Source organism: Cavia porcellus, unplaced genomic scaffold, assembly GCF_034190915.1.
Source record: "Cavia porcellus strain 051 isolate PalLab524CR breed Dunkin Hartley unplaced genomic scaffold, mCavPor4.1 scaffold_8, whole genome shotgun sequence".
NCBI lineage: Eukaryota > Metazoa > Chordata > Mammalia > Rodentia > Caviidae > Cavia > Cavia porcellus.
The window spans coordinates 23,966,519-23,981,840 of record NW_026947491.1 but is presented as its reverse complement, the minus strand read 5'-3'; the positions used below and the strand labels follow the sequence as shown (position 1 = coordinate 23,981,840).

At 40.1% G+C, this 15,322-nt stretch overlaps 1 long non-coding RNA gene across 1 annotated transcript; it reads right to left on the bottom strand.

The window, feature by feature from the left end:
* Window positions 1–8,841: 8,841 nt before the first annotated feature.
* On the bottom strand, window positions 8,842–14,396 carry LOC134477264 (uncharacterized). The gene is made up of 2 exons (XR_010049183.1): window positions 12,546–14,396; window positions 8,842–9,641 (listed from the first exon to the last, which is right to left on the bottom strand). It is a non-coding gene; the product is annotated as an uncharacterized LOC134477264 (long non-coding RNA).
* Between the last annotated feature and the right edge of the window lie 926 nt (window positions 14,397–15,322).

Sequence of the window (15,322 nt, the reverse complement as noted above, 5' to 3'; positions counted from 1 at the left end):
TAATGGAGTTAATAGCACAATCATCTTAGCTATCTTAAGTGTGTATTTACAAATTTATATATTTTTTCATTTTGCTTCCTTTTCTTCTTTTCCCTGAGTTATTTTTCCTCTTTGAGCAGATTCTCGCCCTTTCACAGTATTTATTGGTGATTTTGTATCTTATTTACTCTTACCATTTCTTACACTTGGGAGACAAACGGTTTACACGTGTGAGTTTGACTTATTTCACTTATGAGTATGGTCTCAAGTAGCATCCATTTACCTATAAAAGCCTCAAAGTGATCTTTCTTTTATAGCTGAGTAGTACTGCATTGTATAAAAGTACCACATCTTTTTTATCCATTCCTCTGTTGATGGGCATTTAGGTTGTTTCCAAGACCTCAGTATTACAAATTGTGCTGCTATAAACATGGGTGCACATATATCACTGTGCTTCATGTTTTTAGTTCTTCTGGGAATATGCCCAAAAGTGGAATAGCTTAGATCAAATGGGACTTCCAATCCTAAATTTTTGAGGAATTTCCACACTGATTACCACAGTGGCTTCACCAGCGCACACTCCCACCAACAATGCAGAAGAGTTCCTTTTTGTTCATAGCCTCTCCAGTATTTGTTGTTGGTAGTTTTCTTTATCCTGGGCATTCTTTCTGGAGTGAGATGGCATCTCAATGTAATTTTAATTTACATTTCTGTAATGACCACTAATGCTGAACATTTCTTCTTGTATTTATTTGCTATTTTTATTTCTTCATCTGAGAAGTGTATATTCATTCTCAGATGCCCATTTTTGGATTGGGCCTTTTAATTTCAAGGGTCTGATTTTTTAAATTCTTTATATGTTCTAGACAGAAGTGCTTTGTCTGAGGATAGTTGACTAAGATTTTCTTCAAAATTCATGGGTTTTCTTTTCACTCTATTGGAGATTTCCTTTGACATTCAAAAACTTTTTAATAAGACAAGATCTCAGTTATTGATTCTGGGAAGTATTTCCTATTCAGGTTGATTGTTGTTCATGAGTTCTCTGCCAACCTGTATGTCTTCAACATTTCTACCTAACTTGTCTTCCAGCAGATTTAGTGTTTCAGTTTTAATATTTAGATCTTTGATCCATTTTTACTTTAGTTTAGTGCATGGTAATAGGCAGGGATCTAGTTTTAGTCAGCAGGTGGAGAGCCACTTTTTCTAGCACCACTTATTAAAGAAGCTATCTTGCTTCCAGTGAATGTGTTTGTCTCCTTTATCAAAGATAAGGCGGTTGAGTGTGTTTGTGTTTGTAGTTGTAGTTGTATCTTTTAATCTATTCCATTGATCTTCAGGTCTGTTTTTATTCCTGTAGTATGCTGGTTTTATCACAGTAGCTTTGTAGTATAACTTCAAGTCAGGAATTGTGATGCCTCCTGCCTTGCCTTTGTTGCTCAGAACTGCCTTTGCTGTTCTAGGTCTCTTCTGGTTACAGATGAATTTTAGGAGTGATTTCTCTAGATCTATGAGGTATGCTAGTGGTATTTTGATTGGGATTGCATTAAATCTGTATAACAATCTTGGGAGGATGGCCATTTTCACTGTTTGGTCTTCCTACCCATGAACAAGGAATGTTTTTCCATTTTCTGAGGTCCTCTTCAATTTCTCTTTTCAGGCTATTATAATTTTCACTGAATAGATCTATTTTCTATTGTTAGATTGATTCCTAAGTATTTCAATTTTTTTGGATGCTATTGTGAATGGTGTGGCTTCTCTGATTTCTTTCTCAGTGCGTTTGTTGTTTGAGCACAAGAATGCTATTAATTTTTGAGTATTGACTTTGTATCCAGCTACATTACTAAATTTTGTTATTATATCTAGAAATCTTTCAATGGAATTTTGGGAATCCTCTATGTATAATATCATGTCATCTGCAAATAATCATAATTTAACTTCTTTTCCTATCCTTTCCACATGTTATTTCTCTCTTGTCTAATTGCTCTCTACTGTGTTGAATAGGAGTGGTGGTAGTGTCTTGTTCCTGATTTTAGAGTAAAGTTTTCAGTTTTTGACCATTTAACATGATGCTGGCTGTTGGTTTGTCATAAGTAACTTTTATCATATTGAGGGAAAGATACCTATTCCAATTTTCTGTAGGGTTGTTTTCATGAATATGTGTTGGATCTTATCAAAAGCTTTTTCTCCATCTATTGTAATGATCATGTGATTCTTACTTTTGGCTCCCTTTATATGGTGAATTACATTTATGGATTTCTGCACATTGAACCATTCCTGTATTCCTAGGATGAATTCCACTTGGTCACTGTGTAAAATGTTCTCAATGATTTGCTTCATTCTGTTTGCCATATTTTATTGAGGATTTTTGCATCTATGTTCATTAGGGAGATTGGTCTGTAGTTCTCTTTTTTGGTTGGATCTTTCTCTGGTTTTGGTATTAGGATAATATTTGCTTCCAGGAATGAGTTAGAGAGAATTGCTTCCTTTCAATTTCATTGAAGAGTTTGAGGAGTGCTGGCATTAAGTCTTCCTTGAATTTCTTGTAGAATTCAGCAGTGAATCAATCAAGATCTGGGCTTTTGTTATTGTTGTTGATAAGATTTTAATTATATTTTCAGTTTTATTAATTGAAATTGGGTTATTCAGCAGTTTTACATCTTATTAATCTAGCTTTGGTAATTCACATGTTTCTAAGAATCTGTTCATTTCTTCTCTGTTATCAAACCAAGAGAGTAGAGGCTTTCAAAGTAGGTATTGATAATCATTATTTCCAAAGGGTCTGTAGTGATTTTGTCCTTTTCATCCTTTATTGCATGAATTTGAGTTTTTTCTTTCATTTTTTAATAAGGTTGGCTAGGGGCTTATCAATTTTATTTATTCTTTCAAAGAACAAACTCTTTGATTCATTAATTCTTTGTATTGTTTTCTTAGTCTCTACAGCATTAACATCTGCAGAGATTTTTATAATTTCCTCCCTACTTTTGGCTTTGGGCTTGACTTGTTCTTTTTCTAGATGTTTAAGACACAGCATCAGGTTGTTCATTTGTGTTTGTTCTGTTTTCCTGATGTGGTAATTCACTGCAATAAATTTTCTTTTGAGGACCGCTTTCATTGTTCTGGTAAGTTGTGTTTGTATTTTCATTTACTTGTAGATATTGCTTCATTTCTTTTTTAATTTCCTCTGTGACCCAGTGATTGTTAAGAAGTGTATTATTTAATTTCCATGCATTTGTGGAGTTTTTGCTGTTTCTTTTGTCATTAATTTCTAGTTTCATTGCACTATGATCAGATAACATGCATGGGATAATTTTGATTCTTTTGCAGTTACTTACGCATGTTCTATTGGCTAGTACACAGACTGTTTTGGAGAACGTCCCATGTGCAGCTGAGAAGAATGTATATTCTGATGTTGTTGGATGGAACTCTCTGAAACATCTACTAAGTCTATTTGTTCACTGGTGTGATTCAGTTATTTGCTGATTTTCTGCCTAGTTGATCTATCTCTTTGTGTCAATGGGATGTTAAGGTCTCCCATTATAATTAGGTTATTGTTTATTTGATTTTTCATTTCTGTTAATATTTGTTTTATTATAGCTGTGTGCTCCCAAATTTGGTGCATATATATTTAAGACTGTTATCTCTTCTTCTTCAAGTTTTCCCTTAACTAGTATGTAGTGAACTTCTTTATCTCTTTGAATCATTCTTGGTTTGAAGTTCACATTGTCTGCAAACAGAATAGCTACCCCTGGTGTTTATTTTTCCCTGTTGCATGAAGTATTGTCTTCCGTCCTTTGAGTTTCAGTCTATGAGTTTCCTTTTGGGTTAGGTGGGTTTCTTGTATGCAGATATGATTGGATGTTTTTCCTTCATCCATTCTTTTGTTTTTCCTTTTTTTTTTTTTTTTTGGTACCAGGAATTGAACTCACAACCTGGTGCTTTCCAGCAAGCACTGAAGCCACTGAGCTAAACCCCCACCTCTTCATCCATTCTGCCAGTCTATTTCTTTTCATTTGAATTGAGGCCATTTACATTAATGGTTATAACTGATATATATTGGCTCATTTTTGTCATGTTATCTTTCTGCTATTGGCTCTTTACTTTTCCCCTCTGTTTAATTGTTTGCCTTGTTTAGTGGCTTTTTCCTGTTGGTGTTCTTGAAGTTGTAATTATTTTCATGTGTATCTAGACAATCTTTCAGTATTATTTGCAGGGTTGGTTTGGTGAAGTTCTTCAGCTGTTCTTTGTCATGGAAGTATCTTATCTCTCCATCAAGTCTGAAGAACAGTTTTGCAAGATAAATCAGTCTAGGTTGGAAGTCATTTTCCTTAAGACTTGAAATACTTCATGTTCATCTTGACTTCATTGTTTGTGTTGAGAAGTCTGCTGTGATTCTGATGGGCTTTTCTTTATAGGTGATCTATCTCTTCTCTCTAACAGCTTTTGATAAAATTCTGTTCTTATATTGAAATTATGAGGTGTTGATTATTATATCTGATTATTATATATTTGATATTATATGTCTGTAGTTTTATTTTGGTTAGGGCTATTTGGAGTTCTATATGCTTTACTTATCTGCTTGGGAAACTTTTGGCTATTACTTCTGTAAATAGTCTTTTGATGTCATTTGTCTTGTCTTCAAGATCTAAAAGTCTATCTTCACTTTCATTGTGGAAGTTTTGCCCACTTTTGATGGAATTTTTGATTTTCTGGATATCTTTTTGAATCTGTTTCATGCATCCTGTTTCTTTCTTATATTGTTCATTCAAGGTTTTCATCGTTTTGCAGTGTCCCTCAATTTTTTAAACTATGTCTTCTTTAGTTGTTTTCACCAATTCTTTTATTATAATTATCATTTCTTCTTTTCCCTGGGAGATGATTGCTGATCTGAGTTCCTGTACAGCTTCCTGGAGTTGTTTCTTTACTTCAGTTGCTATCATTTCAGCAGTTTCAGGTGTACAGCTTACATTTTATTCTATGTCCATGTCTCCTAGGCTTATTTAGGATAGACTGGAGGTTTGAGATTGCATTTTGCTCTTTTGTTTTGTCATTTTCCTGTATTCCCCTGGGGAAGCTTAATGCAAGGTCTCTTTTGTTTCCTGGATTGAGAATATCTGCCTATACTGTAGGGAGTTTCCCAGTTGAGGGGCAGTCATCAGTCAGGCCTTACCAAGTGGATCCTGGCCACTCAGGATCACTGAGCAGAGCCCAACCAGGCCCGAAGGGACCTATCTAAAGGTCCTCTGGTGATTGAAGATGCTGGGCAGGGCCCTATGTGGTTCTGAGTGCCAGGCCAAGGCTGCACAGCTGGATGGAGATCACTGCATGGGCTTTCATTTCATGATTTAGAGTGCTGATGGCTCCCGGCCACTCAGGGTCACTGGGTATGACCCAACGAGGCCCTGAGGACCTACCTAAAGTTCCTCCAATAATTGAAGGTGCTGGGTATGGCCCTACCAGGTTCTAAGCAATGTGCTGAGGCTGCACAACTGGATTGAGATTGCTATGTGGGCTTTTGGCTTGCAAATTGGAGCACAAGCAGCTCCCAGCCACTTGGGGTTGCTGGGTGGGGCCTAACTAGCCCTGAAAGGACCTTCCTGAAGGTCCCCCAGTGATTGAAGATGCTGGGCAAAGCCCTAACAGGTTACAAGCATGGGACCGAGGCTGCACAGCTGGATGGAGATTGCCGTGTGGGCTTTCAGCTCACAACATGGAGTATAGGCAGTGCCTGCCCCCCCCCCAGGTCCCTGGGCATGGCTCAACTAGGCCTGGAGGGCCTTTCATGAAGGTCCACCAGTGACTGAGGGTGTTGGGTGTGACCCTAACAGGTTCTGAGTGATAGGCTGAGGCTGCATGACTGGATGGAGATCACTACGCAAGCTATCCTCCGTGGTCAGGTACACACAATGTGCTCAGCTTTGCTGCACTACAACCTCAGTGCTCCTAAATCCATTTTAAATTTTAACCCCAAGGGCAAAATTGACACATTATGGACTTATATACTGCATATAATTATCTTGTTTGTTTTACATTTTGTTATATAATCACAATTATAGTTCATATGGTTAAAAGTTGCAAATTTGTTTGTTTGTTGAACTGTATTTGATGCTATTGGTACCACTATAGCCAAAACTGATATAATTGGTCTAAACAGCTGTTGGTCCTGATAATCCATAACTGAGATTAACTAAGGGTCACAGAAAATACAGTGGCACAGTGCCAAAGAATCAGGGGCTAAGCCATACAAGCAACAAATTCTCATCTCTAACAAGCTGAAGAGGTAAGATCTTCCAACAGACTCAAAACCCAAAAACCAACTACTCCTGGAAGATACCTCAGAGAAGTAATCATCATCTAACAGTCCTCAATACTACCAATAAAGCAACCCACCATAGACAACTTACAAGCATCACCCCCGGAATTAAACTAAAAAAAGAGAAATAAAATGAGAAGACACATAAGCAAAGTACAGCCTCAGACATCCAGTTCATCAAAGGCAAATCCAGGGAGCAATGCGGTGGGACAATCCAAAAATATCCCTGCCAAGTTTCTATGAAGTGTAAACAACAAAGAAATTGAATGGGGTTCTGGAAAAAATGAAATCAGAAATAATTTCTCAGATAACTACAGAGATTACCAAAATACGCACCATGATTAGCAACAGTAGAGCAGACACAGACAAAAAAAAAATAGATGAGCTTAGGCAAATTATAGAAGATACACATAGGAAAGAAATTCAATCCATGAAGCAAATTCAAGCAGATATCCAAGAGAATAAAAACTCCATTGAAAATATTTGAAGCAGATTAGACCAATGTGAGGACAGGATCTCAGATATTGAAGACAGGCTTGTAGTTAGTGACCAGGAAAAGAAAAATTTCCCCCAAATAGCAAGGAACATGAGAAATCAATCCAGTGGCTGCTAGATAAGACAAAAAGAATAATTTCAGATTTATTGGAGTCAAGATACCCCAAAAGATATTTTATAAAATGTTCACAGACATCATAGCAGAAAACTTTCCTGGTATAAAAAAAGAACTAGACATATGGATAAGTGAGGCATATAAAACTCCCATTACCCATATCAAAAAATTCTATAACCAGACATATCAATGTGAAAATTACAGAAATTCAAAACAAGAATAAAATCTTAAAAGTTTTTAGGAGGAAGAAACAAGTCACCTATAAAGGAAAGCCCAACAGAATCACAGCTGACTTCTCAGCACAAACTCTCAAGTCAAGGAGAGCATGGAGTAAAGTATTCCAAGTCCTAAAACAAAACATCTTTCCACCCAGATTGATGTACCCCAGAAAACTCTTTCAAAACTTATGGAGAAATAAAATACTTTCATTTCAAAGGAGATCTGAGGAAATTTATAACCAGCACTCTAAAATATTCTGTAGGACCTTATAGAAAGAGATAAAAATTGCTATACTGCATGAACCCAAATAGAAGGAATCCACCAGGCAAGGCAAACAATTAGAGGAAGGGGGAAAAAACAGGGAACCAACAACAGGAGAGAGCCAACAACATGACAACAACAATGAGGGGGGCAACAACATGACATGGATAAGTCAATTCATATCAGCTACAACCATCAGTATTAATGGTCTCAATTCACCAATCAAAAGACATAGGCTGGCAGAATGGATTAAGAAGCAAGATCCAACAATATGCTGCTATAGGAAACACATTTAATTCAAAGTGATGGTTTGGCTGCTCTTCTTTTTCTAGAAGTTTGAGGTTCACTATTAAGTTGTTTATATGAGCTTACTCAGTGTCCTGATATGAGTATTTACTGCTATAAATTTCCCTGACAAGACTGCTTTCATCGTGTCCCACAAGTACCAGTATGTTGCATTGTCATTATCATCAACTGTAAAAAATGCCTAATTTCTTATTCAATTTCATATGGACTCATTGGTTGTTCAGTAGGGTGCTCTTTCATTTCAGTGTGTTTATGAAGTTCTTGTGGTTTTCTTGGCATGAATTTCCAATTTCATCACACTGTAGTCTGAAAATATGCATGAGATAATCTCAATTCCTTTGCATTTACTATAGGCTAATATGTGGTCTATTTTGGAGAATGTTTCTTGTGCAAGCAAGGAGAATGTGTATCTTAATATTGTGTGGTGGAACACTCTGTGGACATCCACTAAAGTTTATTTGTTCAAAAGTTTGAATTAATTCTAACATTTCATTATTGATTTTTTATCTGCTCTGATCTTTGTAATCTCCTTCCTTGTATGAGCCTTTGGCTTAGCCTGCTCTTCATTTTATAGAAGTTTGAGGTTCACCATTAAATTATTGATATGCACTTGCTCTGTTTCCTTGATATGGGTATTTACCGCTACAAATTTTCCTCTTAGGACTGCTTCCATTGTTCCCATAAGTTCTGATATGTTGTATTGTCATTATCATTCAATTATAAAAATTGTCTGATTTTTTCTTTAATTTCATCTGTGATCCATTGGTTGTTCATGAGGTAGAATTTTTTCCACTAAAAAACATCTAGATTTAACAAGCAAATTCAGCAACATAACTGGTTACAAAGTCAACACTCAGAAATCAACAGCCTTCTTGTACATGAATAATTAACTCACTGGGAAGGAAATCAGGGAAACAATAGCTGTTACACTACCATCTTTAAAAAATGTAATACCTCAGAATCAATCTAACAAAGGATGTAAAAGACCTCTACATTGAAAACTACAGTATTCTGAAAAAGGAGATTTAAGAGGATATTAGAAAAGCAAGAGACATCCTGACCCAGCCCACGGGTCAATCCGCAGGGTAACTACCTGGAGCAGGAACAGGGACTAACAAGACAGGGCAAGAGACAAAGAGAGATGGAGACAAGTTGAGGAAGTCCAATCAAGTCTCATTTATTGAGGAAGTGGTTGCAGCTTTTATAGGGCAAGGGTGGGCCGGTGGGACAGGAAGAGGCTGCGGGGTGATCACTGATGGGTCATCATCACGTCTGTGTACATGACTTGAGTAGGAGAGGATTATGGTTAATGTAGGCAGGCGCATTATGTGCCCATATGAGAGAGGCAGGGAGACAGCAGTGGGGCGGTCGCACTGCTCCCTACATCTCCTCCCTTTCTATATTTTTTAATCAGGAGTATGGCAGGCCCTGTGAGGACAGTGCCTGTCTTGGGTCAAGGACCTCTTTACATGAACCCAACCGGGCCTTACCCATCATGGGCTTGCAGGACAGCAGTTGGTCCTGTGCCTGTCTTAGGCGGCCAGAGGTGTAGCATGTATGTCCTAGTTGCCTGTCTCTGGCTGCCTGTCCATTGTCCCAGGGCAGTTAGGCGACATCATCATATGGGCCACTCATGGGAAATCTTTCCCAGTAGGTTTATTGATCTGCCAACTCCAGCTGGTGATAGTGTACTTAAATGGGCTTTGCTATAAACGTGTCTATCTGGCTATTAACAAATGTCATGATCCTCTGAAAAATACAAGGATCCACAGAAAGGAGAAGCAACAAGGCAGCGAGGGGCCCCAGGAGGGGTGCTAGGTAGGGGAAGAGCCCTCCCCAGAGTGTGGAGAATGGGTTAGAGGCCATCTGTTGTCTTCTCAATTTGAGCCACTCTTCAATTTTTTGAAGTTTTCCACATACGATGCTGGATTGGTTAATACAGAAGCAACATTTTTCCTGTAAGGCAAGACAAATTCCCCCCTGTTTTGCAGTTAGGTCTAGCCCTCATCTGTTTTGGAGGACCACCTCTGCCAATGAATCTAGTTGATCTTGGAGGGTCCATATGGTGGCGGACAAGGCCCGGACATCTTCTGACAGCTGGTTGGAGATCTCAGTGTACTTGTCTAGGGTGACTCCCAATCCAGCTGTACTGGTGGCCAGTGCCCCGGTGACACCCATTCCCATTAGAAGTGGGACAAGAGCCACAGCTCATTTTTGGCTACTAGAGATGTGGGTAAACTCTGGTATGGGTATAGGCTCTTGTCCGGGAATTATATCAATATCAGGCAAAATGGCAGCTAGCATACATATTCCTGACCAATTGGATGGGAGAAAATGGTAAGCCAGATTGGCTCCACAGACAAACACTTGTCCTGGGGGGCGGGCATAAGGGATCAGTAATAGGCAGTTTGAGAGCAAATGGGGAACATGAGGGGGCCCACATCAATGATGGATGAGTCATTTCTAAGGGATCCCTGGATACATGGGACAGATAAATTGGTCATTACCACTGGTTGGACAGGAAATGGCTGACCAGGCATACAGGTAGGGGGGGTCTCCTAGGGAGATAGGTGTTGAATTGGAGAGGATAGCTATTGGCATGGGGGTGCCTAGTGCCATGCATAGCCAGCAGTCTTTAGCCAAGTTAAGGTTACAGATATTAAATGCCTTTTGAGTGGCTAAAAAGATGGCATAAGTTTGTGGGTCTAGGTCCAGTCCCCAAGGTTTGGGGAGTGCCAATGGGTGGTAATTGATCTTTGGGAATGAGCTGTCTATCACTTTTTGTAGTTGTTGATTGACAAACTCTTGTCTAATTTGATCTTGTGGGCCATCTCCATCAGATACATGGATGGGATCCTGTGTAGCCCAACACGTGGACGCTCCTGGGCTACCAGTGCAGCCTGCCTGCTGATATGGTGACGGGAAGACAGAAGATGGCAGAGGGCCACTCTGGGTCAGGGTGGCTGTAAAATAGATATGATTATCTGGTCCTACACATTCAGAAACTGTTGTATGGCAGGAGGAATGCATAGCCTCTTCATAGGAGGAGCAAGAGCAGTTTGGCCTGGCTTATGGGTCAATTGGCTTGAGATGACATTGCCAGAGCCCTTGGGAATACTGAGTGAGGGTTAGGTGGGCTAGCATGTTACCACAATTGACTGAAAGGGGGCCCTGCTGTTGTTTAGAGGGCAGTCCTGGATAAAGTGTCCCAATTGGTCACATTTAAAGCATGTAAGATTATTTTTTGGGCAAGAAAGATTTGTTTGACTGCGGCGGCCATGATTAGGCCCTGGTGGTAGGCGGGACCTATGTCAACACATAGGCATATGTAGCCAAATAGATCCTCTTTCTTTTTATTGAGGCCGGATTGTGGCTTGGCAAGCTGATGTTGCATTTTCATAGGCTAATTGTTTAATTAGGGCCATGTCAGTTTCTGTGCTGCCAAAAAGGCATTCGGCTGCCTGTACGAGGCAGTCGACGAAATCAGAGAATGGCTCTTCTGGCTTTTGTCTAATTTGGGTGAGGGAGGAAGTTACATCACCCCCAGAGGGAAGTTTTCTCCAAGCCCTGGTAGTGGCCACATTAACTTGTGCAAAGAGGCCCGGATCATATCCCATTTGGGCCTCTTTGGTGTTAAAATCCCCAGTTCCCATTAACATGGGAAGGGTCCAGGGGTTTTGTCTAGCAGCATTATCTCTAGCAATATTTTCACATTGTTCCATAAATTCAGACTTCCAGAGTAAATAATTGCCCCCAGAGAGAGTAGCTTTAGCTAAATCCCTCCATTCATTTGGAATGATCCAACCTTGGGTCATAGAATCTAAAACAGCAGCTGTAGGGCCATAGGGGGCGACTGCTGTCTTTAATTCTTTTAGGGCTGCCCCTGTAAATAGCGTATGGGTCCTGATGACCTGTGGGGCTGGCGGTGTGACGCCATCTTGCGGCTGTACAGTGCCATCTTGGGGAGGCATGTTTGTCTCCGTCACCGGAAACACCATTTTGGGGAGGGGCCCACCCTGATGCGGAACTGAGGCAAGTGCCATTTTAGAAACTGGTGCCATCTTAGGGGTGGCGTCCAATTGGCCCATCCATAAAGTTTGGAGTTGCAGAATGAGTCTTTGTTTTTTTTGTTCTAATTGGGCCTGTTGTTGCAAGACACAAATCTCTGACTCTTTAAGTTGAGAACCGCAGTAGAGGGGCTGGACAATTTGGGTGTCTTATTGTAGCGAGAGGGTGGTTTTATGGAAACGGGGGCTATGATAGGATCCGAGTGATGTTGGCTAGCTTCTTCTGCTAATTATTCCCAATCAGCCTCTTATACAGGAGCGAGGTCGGGATATAGAGAGTTGTGGCGGGCCTTGGGTGATAGGGGCTCAGGTGGCGATGAACTGCCATCTTGGAGCTTTTTTAATGTATCATTTGCCTCCTTGTCTGAGGGGCAAGAGACTTCAGATTTGTCTCCTGAGGGGAGCGGTGCTGGTGCGGTGGAAGCACGCAGGGCGGCTTCACCTTGGGTGATTGTTTCATTTGAGACCCTCAATTTGAGGGTCTCAGCAGCGCTGTGTAAGTAGCTCCGAGATTAGGTTCCAGTAGGCAAAGGCCCTAACTGGGACCTTTTCAGGGCCAAAGACCCAATAGTAATCTTTTAATGCATCTCCTACTCTTTCCCATCTTTTTGCATCAATAAAGCCCTCTAAAGGGAACCAAGGACAAACCTTATGAATAAATTGAAAATATTGTTCTTTAGCCTTAATCTCTCTTTGTCTTTAACGCCTTAGTTAGGCCTCCCACGAAAAGTTTGTGATCACTTAATGCTTGACCCATGCCGGAAAAAAGGGGAAAGAATCACCATCCACTTACCGTGACTCGAGCGGCGTGGCAGGCTCCCGCATAGTGTTGGTCACAAAACTCTTAGTTTCACTTTTACACGCATGTCCCTGGACGGCTCCCTCGTTGGATCCTCCATGCCAGGTGCCCCACGCTGGGCACCACTTGACCTGGCCCCCGGGTCAATCCATGGGGTAACCACCTGGAGGAGGAACGGGGGTTAACAAGACAGGGCAAGAGACAAAGAGAGATGGAGACAAGTTGAGAAAGTCCAATCAAGTCTCATTTATTTAAGAAGTGGTCGCAGCTTTTATAGGGCAAGGGTGGGCTGGTGGGACAGGAAGAGGCTGCAGGGTGATCCCTGATGGGTCATCGTCAGTTCCATGTACATGATGTGAGCAGGAGAAGATCATGGTTGATGTAGGTGCATTATGTGCCCATATGAGGGAGAGGTGGGGGGACAGCCGTGGGGCGGTCCCACAGCTCCCTACAATATCCCATGATCTTGGGCAGAAAAAAAACCAATATAGTGAAAAAGGTTATACTTTGAAAACTGTTATACAGATTCAATGCAATATCAATCAAAATTTCAATAGCATATCTCACAGAATTAGAGAAAACAATCCTAAAATTCATCTGAAACCAGAAGAGACCTAGAATAGCAAAGGCAATCCTGGGCAAAACAGGGGGCATCACAATCCTTCAGCTGAAATTATATTATAAAGCTACTGTGATTTAAAAAACAAAACAGTGTGGTGCAGACAAAAAAAAAAACAGACCCAAAGATCAATGGAACAGATTAGAAGATGCAGAAACAGCCCCAGATACACTAAGTCACTTTATCTTTAATAAAGGTGCCAAACACATTAACTGGAAGATAACATAAGATTGTATGACCTTGAATAAATGGTGCTGGAAAAACTGACTCTACATATGCCAAAGATTAAAACTGGATGCATATTTTTCACCATGTACTAAGCTAAAATCAGAATGGATCAAAGATCTTAATATTAAAACAGAAACATTAAGTCTGCTGGAAGATAGAGTAGGCAAAACTCTTGATGACACTGGTGTAGGCGAAGACTTTATGAACAAACCCCAGTTGCATGGAACTGTCACAAACAATAACTGGGATCTCTTCCTACTGAAAAGCTTTTGCACAGCAAGAGAAACCACCAACAGAATGACAAGACAATCCACAACTTGGGAGAAAATGTTTGCCAGCTTTTCCTCAAAGGATTACTATTGAAAACATATAAAGAAGTTAAAAAAAATCAATCCTCCCAGATTTAAAGACCCAGTGCAAAAATAGATACCTGAGATGCATATACATTTCTCAGATGAAGAAATAAAAACAGCAAATAAATACCTGAAAAAATGTTCAACTAAACTGGGAGAGATGCAAATTAAAACAACACTGAGATTTCACCTCACCCCCCAAAAGAATGCCTACTATCAAGAAATCAAGTAATGGGGCTGGGCATTTAGCTCAGTGGCACAAGTGCCTGCCTTGTAAGCGGGCAGTCATGAGTTCAATCCCCGGTACAGATAAAAAAGGAAAAAGACAAAAAAAAAAAAAAAAAAAAAAAAAGAAATCAAGTAATAACAAATGCTGGAGAGGGAAAAAAGGAAACCCTTCTCCACTGTTGGTGGGAACGCAGACTGGTGCAACCACTATGGAAATCAGTATGGAGGTTCCTCAAGAAACTAGGATTAAAGGTCCCATTCAACCCAGCTGTTGCCCCTCTGGGTATCTTCCCAAAAGAATTAAAAACATCATACCACAGTAATATATGTGCACCCACGTCTATACCAGCACATTTTGTAATAGCCAGATCTTGGAAACAACCTAAATGCCTATCAACTGAGGAATGCATAAAAAATATGTGGTATTTTTACACAATGGAGGACTACTCAGCCATAAAGAAGGATAAACTGGAGACTTTTCTAGGTAAATGGATGCAACTTGAGAACATACTCATTAGTAAAATAAATAAGACACATATGTGTAAACATTGTATCATTTCACTAGTGTGAAGCTGAAAGAAAAAACATATATATGTGTACATATATGTATATGATGTATATGTATATTGAAAATAGTTAAGACAGTTATATTACTGACTTCTCTGAGTTCACTGAAGACAATGATTTGTGCTAGTATTAATTGAATGCAGATGTCTTGTGCTCTGGGTGAATGATTTGGGGATGACAATGACAATGTATGTACCATTGTTAACCCCTAGTTGACATGTTTTGAAATTTTGTTGTCTTTTTTTCTTTTTGTCCTTGAAATAAAATGGATTTGGGGGAAATCCCACTTTACAAGGTTGGTGGAGTACAAGGTCCATAATAGAGCAAAAAATATTTCAACACAATATAAATATCAGCACTACTAGAAAACATCTATTCTCACTTCTCTGAAAGCCATGCTGAGAAAACACATAGCACTTTTCTTCTGTGGCTCGGCATCTGTTGCAGCCCAAATAGGCTGTACACCCTGCCAGAGGGTGTAAGTGGGCAGAAAATGACACCAGTATTCCACAAAAGTGGTTGGTGCCGCCTTCCAGGGGGAGAACCAGCAGCAGTTCCTGAGATCCACGTCACGTTGGAACTTAAGACACTGGGAAGCCAAGCAAGCACCTCCCTTCCCTGGTAAGCGGTGGTGGTATGGCAGACTGCTGCCCTTCCAGGGGGAGAACCAGCAGCAGTTCCTGAGATCCACACCATGTTGGAACTTAGAACGCTGTGAAACCAAACAACCAGCCCGCCTCCCTGCTAAGCAATAGTGAATCTACTGATGCACGGCC